Below are 12758 nucleotides of genomic sequence, written 5' to 3'. Positions count from 1 at the left end.
TTCACACACACATTCATACACCGGTGGCGGAGGAAGCCATGCAAGGCACCAACCTACTCACCGGAGGCAATTAGGGGTTCAGAGTCTTGCCCAAGGACCCTTCGACATTAACTCAGGGGGAGCCCGGATTCGAACTGGGAACCCTTCGGGATTTATACCCTTCGTGCTCTAATACCAGTTTCTCTACCCCTGAGCTATGCCGGTCATGTGTAGTGGAGTTATATGTGAGCACTTCCATATGGTAGGTATTTCAGAAGTTGTTGAAGATAAATTAAATAGATCACATAGAGAGTACGTAAGAATATTTGATGCTAGTTTCAAGAATTTATTTTCAATACCAACCAACCCGGGGCTGCTGGCAATTTTCAGATCATTGATGGCATTCATAACCTCGACAGGAGTATTTTTTCTAAATGAGACAATACTGTGGCAAGGTGGTGAAATATTAGATGACGTAGGGATCCGACACTGTGGGAGCACATACTGAGGAGAAATGTTGATTAAAAGCTTGAGCTACTGTAAGATCGTTGTAAAAATTGTTATTAACCTTTAATTTATTGCGACCGTAGGTCGCATTTACTACCAAAACCTCCACGGGCTGTCTGTGCGTCAGTCAGTCAGTCAGTGAGTCAGTCACACTTTTGCCCTGCTCATATCTCCACAACCGTTGCCCCCATCCATGCCAAATTTTGCACACACACTCCTTGACTGCCAAACTACAACCTCCAAGGACCCCCGGAGCCCCAGGGACCCCCAGGTCCCTGGGGGACCCCCAGATGTAAAAAATGACCAAATGTGCTCACACATCACACGTCACACTTTTTCCCTGCTTATATCTCCGCACCCGTTGACCCGATCCATGCCAGATTTTACACACACACTCCTTGCCTGCCAAACTACAACCTCCAAGGACCCCCGGAGCCCCAGGGACCCCCAGGTCCCTGGGGGACCCCCAGATGTAAAAAATGACCAAATGTGCAAAAATGACCAAATGACCACCCCAACGGGGCTGCTCACGGGGCATTCCCGGGGACCACCGACTCCTGGTGCTCCAGAACGGATGCAAAAGTGGTGGCGCCCCCAGTGGAGGACCCCCTGCCACTGCAGCGCACATAAAATGCCGTAACTCGGGCTAGGAGCGTCCGGGAGAGCCGGGGCCGGTACCTATTCGTCCGCCAAGGCAACGCAGAGACCCCACCCCTCATTTCTCACATGGCCCTATTCTAGCGCCACCTTCAGGCCGATTTATAAAACACATTTTTGGACACTGCTCCTACAGTTTTTGCCCTAAAATCACGAATATCACTACACAGCATGTCTACACTCATGTCATCAACATGGATCAGGAAGATTTTGGAAAAACACATTTTTGCCCTATTTGTGGAGATAAGCCACCTACGGTCGCTTATCTCCCGATTAGGGAGTCTTACTGGTTCTAATGTCTAGATTTATCAGGTGCATTAGTTCATGTTTTGATTTTTTCCCAGAATGCTTTAGGGTTATTTGAGTCTTTGAAATAATTTTATTGTGCATTTCTACACATAGTTTTACTCGTTTCTCAACAGAATGTAAGAAGTTCCAGGCGTCATGAAGATTTGAAATTATCTGGTACCTGCCCCATTTTTTTTGCAATCAGGTCATTGACCTGATATTCATCAATATATATATATATATATATATATAGGCCTATATATATATATATATATATATATATATATATGCGGATGCGGTTTAGTTTAGGGGGAAGTTTTGGTAATTTGATTTTCCAAATACAAAAACAATGCAATGGTCGCTAAGGCTGTCGGGCATAATCCCTGATTTAATAAAGTGGGCTGAAGTGGTGATTCATTCACTGCTGAGAGTAGGACTTCCCCTGCATCTGTGAGTGTTGGAAATTAGAAAATAGAACATTTTGTGCTTTTATTTTTGTACCGATACGTTGTGATGCCACTCATAGTGGCCCACATCCAACATGTTGACTTGCTGACTCACTGACTTAGCCAAAGTCAACGTGCGCGTTCACGTTGGAGCTTGAGGGTTGTTCCAATGTAAATCGGTAAGTCAGTGAGGTTGCGGGAACGCCCCTTTTTGTTCTTAGCCTCCTGTGAAAACCCCTTTAGAGGCAGGAGGGGTTCACGTTTCTCAGGCCAAGCACCCTTCAGCTGAGAGAGAGAGAGATGAAGCAGCACTACACATATATTGTAGTCTATAAAATTGTGTAGCAGGTGAAACTTTTTCCACACTTTTCCTTGCTAGCGTGATGGACATTGTTTGACTGCACTATCATCAGTATTGTGTAAATCAATGTGTTATTGTTCTATTGTCTTTTCTCTTTCTTTGTTGGATTCATGGATTGGATTAATGTGTATATTCAGACATTTAACCACTCAAACCCTCAATACTTCAGGGTTCCCACGGTCATGACATTCCTGGAAATATTTTGAAATTAGAAAAACATTTTTCCAGTACTGGAAAAGTTTTGGAATTTATCAAGGGTCCTGGAAGGTCCTGGAAAAAATAGCTATGCATTGTCTTTGGTTATTGATTTTGTTAATACCTCTGAAATGACAAATTAAACATTGGCCAAATTGTCAAATATTAGAGGCAGAAATTGTGAAAATAGCCGATCTACATGCTCACAACACCTCGCGTTGCGAGGCGGCGTGATCATGTAGATCTGCTATTTTCACAATAGAAACGAATTCCTCAACTCCTAGTGCTTGTCAGGGTGCCGGGTCCCCAGTTAAAATATGATTATTTCAGGGGTCACAGCCTAAAAAGGTTGAGAACCACTGGCATACACTACCTGTCTTTGGGCATTGTGCATAGGAGTAAGCGACTTGTTATTGAGCTGAATTATTGTTATATAGTCCTGGAAATTGGGTTAAATATTCTGGAAAAGTTTTGGAAATTAATTGGTAAAAATGTGTGGGAACCCTGATACTTACTAGTAAACTTTACCTTTGCCTCTCTGTATTTGGTTTGCTCCTTTTTCCCTCTGCGCCATCGAAAATAGGAAATCTTTGCCAGGTCCAGGCTGTGTGGGACTTCTTTCTTTGATCTAACATTGATATCAAAGATCCTCTTTGTGTACATTGATTTGGACCTTTTGATTTAATCCCTGCAATCTGTCACAAAATGACATTGTGTATTTTATATTGCATTTGGGTATTTTAAAACCTGAATCACAGTCACTGAGAAGTTCTTACTGTAGGCCATTGCTTCAGTACCCCCTTTTCATGATTTCCGGATCATAGTTCCTCCTTTACCCAACAACATGTTGCTTAGATTAGAAAACTATATCTAGCATATTGTTGCTGTCAGGCAGAAACCTCATATTTTACCCTTTTGGTCATTAATGCTACTACAGTGTCATACAAAAGAAGCAGATCGTCACGCTCAAAATATATTGCATTTTTAGCTTGTAGATCTGCTACTTTTGAATTTGAATCCTGAAAAGTAACCATTTCGGACATGAGGTGTCCACCTGATGCTATATGAATTAACGATAACCCACTTTTGAAGAATATATTGAAGAATATAACATTACAAATAAGATGTACAACTGTGTACGTAATCGTATTACAAGAAAAGAAAATGTCCAATGTCTTGAATGAATCTATTTATTAGAATTGAATGGGCTCACAAATGTGCACACCATCACAGCTCATCAAAAAGATCTTCAGCTTCACAATAGCCCTTGTACACGCCATCCGGAGCGGGAAATCGCAGCCTCACCTGGAAAAGAAGGAATATAGATGATTTACAATTTAGGTTTTGACAGCTCTTAAAGCTCCCAAAATGTTTTTTATTTTCTATTGATTAGTCAGCCCATGGAGACTTGAATTCAATAATATATATATTTTTGTATTAGTTGCATTCCTAAGACAAAATTATGAGTATAGTAAATGTAGTAAATCTATAGTAATCAAAGTATTGTCTTCAACAAAAAACAAATAAATATTATTGAACTCAAGTCTCCATGGGGTGACTAGAATGTGAAAGAATGTCATTTTGGGGGTGAACTACTTCTTTAATCCAGATGGATTTACAATAGGCAAGGCGAATATTCTAGGGTGAGTGGAAAAAAGCAAAATGGTCAAAGTATGTAATATATGATAGTTTTACCTGGTGAATTATGCAAGCTGGCAGGACAACACGATTCCCTATCCCGAGTTTTGCCCCCTGAAGGATCCACTCCAAGACATGCCGGTATCCTGCCAGGCGATATTGCCTGCAGTGAGAAGAAAGAAGAAAAGTTGCAGACTGTATACAGTAGTATTGTAGCATGCATGTATACAGTAGTATTGTAGCATGCATGTTGTGTAATCTCTCATACTGTTCTTTCATAAATCCTGATTCATTGTTGTGTGGGTGGGTGTGACACGTTGTCATTGATGTGTCTATAGCAGGGCTACTCAACTTAGGAAGGCTCAGGGGCCACTCAGCAAAATACCTAAAGTCCAAAGGGCCGCAACCTAAAAATGACGGTCCTATTTTGGACGTTTACAATGATTTTGTAACAGGCTTCATGACAAGCTTAATAATTAAGCAAACACACAGAAAACAGCCACATTTCCATCTATATAAGCCAGGCCAAACCTCATTGAACCAAAAGATTATGGATGGAATGAAGAAATTATCGAATTTGATCAAATTAGGCTTTATTCACAAAATGTGAAGTGAAAATTAACAGAACTGGTTCAATCGTTTTGTAACCGCCCCTGTGTCTGGGTATGCAAGGCTAGTGAACTTTGGCAATGTAAAGGTATGTTTTCTCATGCCAATAACGCTCCTTTTCATTAATAGGACGGATTTAAAATAAATAGACGTTTATTCAATCACTCAAACCCCAGCATCCCTATTCTTGGGGGACATTCACCAAAAATAGCCGATCTACAAGCTCACCACAAGATGCATTGGAACTTGTAGATCGGCTATTTTTGGTCAATCTCCTTCAATGAGCAGTTAGTTGTTTAAATTACAAAGCTCAAAGCATCAAATGTTTTACAAGTACAGTACAACTGGCTGAGTTGAACTTTACTTGAGTTATTTTTTCCATAAAACAACAACTCTTAACCAAAAATAGCCGATCTACAAGCTCACAATGCATCTTGTGGTGAGCTTGTAGATCGGCTATTTTTTGATAAATGTCCCCCAAGAATAGGGATGCTGGGGTTTGAGTGATTGAATAAGAAGTATAAACGTCTATTTATTTTAAATCCGTCCTATTAACGAAAAGGAGCATTATTGGCATGAGAAAACTTCCCCATTTGGTGTACAAGCATAGTTCCCTGGCTGCTACGATCTGTTGGAATGTGTGCACTGTATGTCGGTGCTGACTGGCGGAGTCGCGGAGGCAGAGACAAGCACAGACAAGGACTACGTCTCTTCACTAGCCCAAAACATGACGGTCGCGAGCGTTCATATCGCACGACCGTCATGCGTCTCCACTCCAATGAGCCCTACTGTGGTTGTCTGCTGCAAAATCTCCGCAGATTTGTCTGTCTGACCGTCTCGTTGTACAATAGATCTAGTGTAGCCGCCAGCATCTCCGCACTGCTGTGTTCAGGCTGTGTTCTGTGCATTGACTGCATTCGCTTCCTGACTACGGAGTCCACTGAGGCTCAAACATCACCGCATTTTGCGTTGCGCGTTAACTTTGCCAGGCTTAGAAAAATAATTTTTATTGGTATGGTCATGACGGGCCGCACAGACAGGCGGTGCGGGCCGCATGCGGCCCGCGGGCCGCGGGTTGAGTAGCGCTGGTCTATAGCTTTGCCATTCACATATAATTCAATGGCATTCCATTGTCATTAACTCTTTTACCGATTTGGACGTTCCCGTTCGCCCCATTTTTCCCGGCAGCGCGTTGCCAATAGTACGTTCTTTGGCTCGTTCTTTTGTACCTTGTTTTGATGTCTGTAAACTGATGAGGGGTCGCGCGGGTGTGTACAGTATAAGCATCCCCTGTAATCCTGCTTTGAAATCTCCACCTCACGTAAACATCAATAATGTCCAAATTCACTTCTTGGCTGCTAGCTGTCGTTCTATTGCTCTGTTGCGACTGCGCCCTGAATGTATGGAAGCTGCAGCGGCCCATTTCACATTAATTCTTGCATGAGGCTGCCCTCTACTGCTAGTATGACCAAAGTGCACTATGTAATGAGGAAAAAAATAAAAAATAAAACATAAAAAAAAAAAAAAAGATCTTTGTCTATAACCTCGCAAAGGTAAGCTGCTTTTGCTGGCACAAGACCCAATAAAACATCTGGCAGTAATACAGTTAAAAGTCAGTCATTGTCATTGTTTTGTCTTAAGAGAACAATAATGATGATGGCTCATTGGTCAGTGATTGGTCTATATCTTTTACATTCATGTGTAATTCAGTAGTGCAATAAGTGCATAATGAGGGTGGATAATTCAATGTCGCTGTGTTATCACTGTAACTAAGGAGTTTTGAGCCTATAGCCGTGGTTCCTCTTTAAAAGGTAAACCGAGGAACTATACATTGTACACTACAGTGTCCTTCCTCTGCCCAGCTGTGTGTGTACATCAGCTATGTGATGTTACACTGAAAGACATTTACAGGACATTTAGTCCTCTATAGAGACATTTTCATATGTGTGAAACGAGATGAAAAATACAAAAAAGATGGGGTGGAGTGCTACATATTAGCACCAAGATGGCCCTGTCTGCATCTCAGTGCACCAGGCGTTGAATTGTACTACTTCTATAGACTAGAATCAATTCACGTTGCACTTTTATCATCTGGTCTATAGCTAAATATATCTCAAATTATTCAAAGTTGTGGAAGGCTCTGTCACACTCTGACAGACACACACACACACACACACACACACACACACACACACACACACACACAGAGAGAGAGAGAGAGAGAGTGTAAATAAATAGATCGCTTACTTCAAACTCATGGTCCCTCTTGGTCCATTGGGTTTCGGCTGCTTTTTCCAATTCAGCTTGGGTATTCTGAAGTAGGTTTCAAGCACACCGCTGTCCAGGTGGGCAGAAAAACTGGGGTGTTCCGTCACACACACTCTGGATGTCTCTGTGTCATCTGGAAGCTCTTCTGAAAGGAACTGGACACGAGGCCATGTTTTACAACATAGCGATTCCTTTTCTGTTGGCATGGCCACTTGGCCAGACAGCTTCCACACTCACACCAGTCAGTGTTGTTAGCCCTGGGTGGTCCCTCGGGCTCCGGTGCAGCTGGCAGCTTCGTCTCTCTCTCTCTCTCTCTTGTCGTTCTCTCTCCTCCATTTCCTCCAACGTGAACTCTGGCTCAAACATGTATGGCTGAACAGCAGATTCAGCCAACATATTTAAAAAGTCCTCCTCCTCATCAAAATAATCAAAATCTGACTCTGAAGCCATGTTTTACTAAGTTGCTGCTAATGCTGCTACTGCTACATTTGTTTTGTTTTGGGGTTCGCGGTAATTGCTAGCCTACTACGGTAGCCGTTCCGGGTCAATCCTATTGTAGTTTCAGTAGCTTACGGACCATCGTCTAGCTACATCATAGCTTTCGGGAACCCAGGCTTTTCATTGGCCAAAATAGTCTATGACATAGCTAGACGATGGACACCTGGCGGCCACAAAACAGTAATGTAAGGAAATAGACCCATTTTAGCATGAACATAGCTGACTAAAATAACACAGACTTGGTTGAAAACCGGCGAACTACTCCTTTAAACACTGCCCATCCCGAGAGGTAGTAGAGAACCTTGCTGCTCCTCCTCAACTTGAGCAGGCAACTCAACAATGTTGACTGGCTCCTCAGTTTGGGCCAAGGTGTCAATGAAGTCAATCATTTTGCCATCACTGTTGGTTGCCTTCAAATTGAGAGAGGGCAATAGACCTAAGTCTTGCCCAGCAGGTTTTTGCACTGGGGTGGATGACGTTGCTGGATCTCAACTGAGAGTGCAAATTTTTATTTGCATCAGTTGAGATCCTCCCAGTGTGGAAATGTGTGAGAGAGGTTGTTTCTCCTGTCACCTCAGCCATCCACCTCTCGTTTGCTGGCAGGAAGGACCGGGGAACAGAGGGAAGGTGTTGCTCCAATTCTTCTGGAAAAAGTGCAGCCCCTGCCATAACCAGCATGGTGGTGGTTGCCATCCTGACGCCAGTCTGCGATGGCTTCCAGGCTGCAAGAGTAAAGTCATAGCTGCTGCCATTAATTATATTCTGTCTCAATTGCACAAACCTTGATGCTTTCCCTTGGCCTTAGAGTGAAAGACTGTTCCATTCCAAGTGTCCATGAATTCCTGCATCCTCCCTAAATAACACTTTGCCCCAGCGGTGGCGGTTGGTGGATATAGTGCTGCATAAATCAAACATCACGTACGTGTGTGTGTGTGTGTGTGTGTGTGTGTGTGTGTGTGTGTGTGTGTGTGTGTGTGTGTGTGTGTGTGTGTGTGTGTGTGTGTGTGTGTGTGCATGTTTTATACTCACCATAAAGGTGACCTCTTGAACAAGTCAAACCAGTCATTGACCATGTCAGTGAACCAGGCAGTGGTCAATGACTGGTTTGGCAACTCCTGGCAATGCACCAGCATTCTGATAGCACGTGCAGTGCTGTGAGAAAATACCTTGCATGCAGGCCGCACCTGGAAGCAGACAACACACAACTGTTAAGTATGGAAACTACTGACCCATACCCTCAAATCTGTGTCCACCTGGCCGGTGTATGTCATAGAAAGAGCAGATGTTGTCTGTGTTAAATACACGCAAGGAAACCTTTGCACCCAATTCTGGCACCTGATACATGCGTTATCATATCCTTGGGATGGGACTGTTATAAATATTGTCATACCTTAGCCAAGGCTCAGTAGTCAGACTACCAACTACCAGGAGCTGGGTAGTCCCAATATCAGCCTTAATATCAGCCTTGGTCCTGTCATTGCAATGTGCATGCGCCAACACACGAGGGGAAAAAAATAAGTCATGCTGGGATTCGAGACTACAGGGTTGGGAGGGGGTTTCAACCCTTACACTCTAACGGTCACATCCGATATTCCAACGGTCACATCCGATATTCCAACGGTCACATCCGATCTTCCAAGCGAGTGTGTAGGGTTAAGGTTAGGGTTAGGGGTTAGGGTTAGGGTTCGAGGGGGAAGGAAAAGGGGAAGGGGAGGGGGAGAGGTTTAGGGTTAGAGCTGGGGTTAGGTATGGATTATGGACTACGGTAAGAGTTCAGGTTAGAATACTGATTTAGGGTTAGGGGGTAGAAATAGGGTCGAATATGGGTAAGTATTAAGGTAAGTAAGTGCTCAGGTAAGTATTGGGATAAGTCTTAGGGTTAGGGAATTTTTTCAAAGTTATTGTCCACTTCGGCAGGTTAGTTACTTAGTGTAAGGCAGGTTAGTTACTTAGCGTAAGGCAGGTTAGTTACTTAGCGTAAGGCAGGTTAGTTACTTAGTGTAAGGCAGGTTAGTTACTTAGCGTAAGGCAGGTTAGTTACTTAGCGTAAGGCAGGTTAGTTACTTAGCGTAAGGCAGGTTAGTTACTTAGTGTAAGGCAGGTTAGTTACTTAGCGTAAGGCAGGTTAGTTACTTAGCGTAAGGCAGGTTAGTTACTGAGATAAGGTTTACTGAGGTTAAGTTTAGGGTTGGGGGTAGAGTTAGGGTTAGGTTTATGGTTAGAGGGGGAGGGGGGAAAAGGGGGAAAGGGAGGGTTAGGGTTAGGGAGGTTAGTTACTTAGCATAAGGCAGGTTAGTTACTTAGCGTAAGGCAGGTTAGTTACTTAGCGTAAGGCAGGTTAGTTACTTAGCATAAGGCAGGTTAGTTACTTAGCGTAAGGCAGGTTAGTTACTAAGTGTAAGGCAGGTTAGTTACTTAGCGTAAGGCAGGTTAGTTACTTAGTGTTGGGTTAGGGTTAGGGTTAGGGTTAGGGTTAGGATTAGGGAGAGGGTAAGGGTCTAAGGTTAGGGTTATGGACCTGGGTTTTGGGGTTAGGGTTGGAGTTATGTATAGAAGTTATTGTCCACGACATTACAAGCGGCGCGAAGGCCAGCGGACCTTGGCCCTGTCCCTTCGCGCCCGAGCGCCACAGGCGCGAGTGCCCGCGAAGGGCGGGCCAGGTCCGCGCGAGTTACGAAGCCGTGGTGGATGCAATCGTTATATATATGCCCAGGCCGTAAGGCCTGGGCAAGCGCACGATACACGCCCTGTGCCGACAATTATATGGGAGTTAGGGTTAAAATCTATTAACAGGTTTAGAGTTAGAATTAGGGTTAAAGCTAAAGTATAGGTAAGTGGTAAGTGGAGATATAAGCTAAAGTGGACCTCAGTAAGAAGTAAAAGTTAAAGTATATTAAGTTCGTAAGAGTGACCCACCTCATATAGTACCTAGTGTAGAAAACCCGGGTTTTTAAATGTGAAAAAACCAATCCAATTGGGGTCACAGTTACGTTTATTAAACCATTCAAAGGATCAAAACATCAATATAGAATAACACTTAATGTACAACACCCGACCAATAACAGGGAAATTAATATGGGATTAAAGATGATAATGACCATATATGGGGTTCTATGGATGGGTGTGAAAAGGAAGAAAAACAAAAATGATTTTAATTTGACAATAAAGAATAATATCAGAATAAAAGGTACAATTGGTCATTATATTAGTTATTTACAATATATACACAAAAACATAGCCCACTGGTAACTGTATAATGATCAGACAAGGTCCATATTCAAATCTGGAAATTAGATACCCCTATCCGAGTGGGGTTCCTTAGGGATCCCAAACATCAAAACGCAAAGGTTAAAGTTCCATGTGACCGTCCAAGGGTTCAAGGTCCAAGATCAAGTTAGGAATAGGGTGCCAGGCAGGGCGAGATTGACCAGGGTCGGTGGGGGTAGGGCTAACGCTCATTGAGCCCCTTAGGGGTCCTAGAATCGAGCCTTTGGATCCAGAGATATTCTTGCCTCTTTCTTTGTGCAGGGGACCACAGGGGATTATGCTGTAGGATCAGAATGTGAAGGTTGTGGGGGCCATGTGACAGGAAGTGGGTAACTAGGGCCGTATCGGACTTGAGGTGGTTGTTAATGTTATAAAGGTGCTGGGCCAGGCGTGTCTGAAGTGAGTTTTTTGTTTCACCCACATAACGAATACCGCATTGGCGGCATTTAATTAGGTAAACCAGGTTAGAGTCTCTGATGGAGGCTCGGCGTGGGATCCTGATCACGGTTCCTCCACTTTTGAGGGGATGTTGTTGGAAGAAGTGTGGGTGGGTTTTCAGGACGGCGAGGAGGATTTACGGCTGGGAGCCTGCTGTGGACCAGTAGGTCTTTCAGATTGGGGTTGCGACGGAAGGCTGAGATGATTCTATGGTTGTCCAATACCAGTGGGGGAAGGTTCGCCTGTGCGAAATTTTCTTTAATGGACCTGTTGGCCTGGATGGCCGTGCTATTGAAGGTGGAAATCAGGGGGAGGAGGGGTTCCGTAAGTGGGGGCCTTGTCTCTCTGAATGTGGCTTTGGCCTGCCTAAGTAAGGTCCTGGAATAACCCCTGGTTCTGAGAGCCTCAAACAGGGTGGCCGTGGCCTCCTCAAAGTCTGCCTCTCGGGTGCAGATGCGGCTGAATCTCAATAGCTGAGATTTAACGAGACCTTTGAAGGTATGCAGGGGGTGGTAGCTTAATTTGTGGAGAAGGGCATGGGTGTCGGTGGGCTTAAAAAAGACCTTGATGTCAAGGTGTGGGGTGGAAAGGGAGGGTTAGGGTTAGGGTTAGGGAGGTTAGTTACTTAGCATAAGGCAGGTTAGTTACTTAGCGTAAGGCAGGTTAGTTACTTAGTGTAAGGCAGGTTAGTTACTTAGCGTAAGGCAGGTTAGTTACTTAGCGTAAGGCAGGTTAGTTACTTAGCGTAAGGCAGGTTAGTTACTTAGCGTAAGGCAGGTTAGTTACTTAGCGTAAGGCAGGTTAGTTACTTAGTGTAAGGCAGGTTAGTTACTTAGCGTAAGGCAGGTTAGTTACTTAGCGTAAGGCAGGTTAGTTACTGAGATAAGGTTTACTGAGGTTAAGTTTAGGGTTGGGGGTAGAGTTAGGGTTAGGTTTATGGTTAGAGGGGGAGGGGGGAAAAGGGGGAAAGGGAGGGTTAGGGTTAGGGAGGTTAGTTACTTAGCATAAGGCAGGTTAGTTACTTAGCGTAAGGCAGGTTAGTTACTTAGCGTTAGCGTAAGGCAGGTTAGTTACTTAGCGTAAGGCAGGTTAGTTACTTAGCGTAAGGCAGGTTAGTTACTTAGTGTAAGGCAGGTTAGTTACTTAGCGTAAGGCAGGTTAGTTACTTAGTGTTGGGTTAGGGTTAGGGTTAGGGTTAGGGTTAGGATTAGGATTAGGGAGAGGGTAAGGGTCTAAGGTTAGGGTTATGGACCTGGGTTTTGGGGTTAGGGTTGGAGTTATGTATAGAAGTTATTGTCCACGACATTACAAGCGGCGCGAAGGCCAGCGGACCTTGGCCCTGTCCCTTCGCGCCCGAGCGCCACAGGCGTGAGTGCCTGCGAAGGGCGGGCCAGGTCCGGCCGCGCGAGTTACGAAGCCGTGGTGGATGCAATCGTTATATATATGCCCAGGCCGTAAGGCCTGGGCAAGCGCACGATACACGCCCTGTGCCGACAATTATATGGGAGTTAGGGTTAAAATCTATTAACAGGTTTAGAGTTAGAATTAGGGTTAAAGCTAAAGTATAGGTAAGTGGTAAGTGGAGATATAAGCTAAAGTGGACCTCA

The 12758-nt window shown here is 44.1% G+C and overlaps 1 long non-coding RNA gene across 1 annotated transcript; it reads left to right on the top strand.

Annotated features, from left to right (window-relative positions):
- The first annotated feature begins 9364 nt into the window (after positions 1-9364).
- Positions 9365-12084, top strand: LOC308289746. The gene is made up of 5 exons (XR_013962257.1): positions 9365-9593; positions 9830-9852; positions 11814-11859; positions 11952-11974; positions 12021-12084. It is a non-coding gene; the product is annotated as an uncharacterized lncRNA (long non-coding RNA).
- The last annotated feature ends 674 nt before the right edge of the window (positions 12085-12758 follow it).

This window comes from Nannobrachium achirus (genome assembly GCF_963921795.1).
Source record: "Nannobrachium achirus genome assembly, chromosome: 8".
In the NCBI taxonomy this organism is placed as follows: Eukaryota; Metazoa; Chordata; class Actinopteri; order Myctophiformes; family Myctophidae; genus Nannobrachium; species Nannobrachium achirus.
Note: the sequence above shows the minus strand (reverse complement) of the source record. Positions and strands in the feature narration are given on the sequence as shown.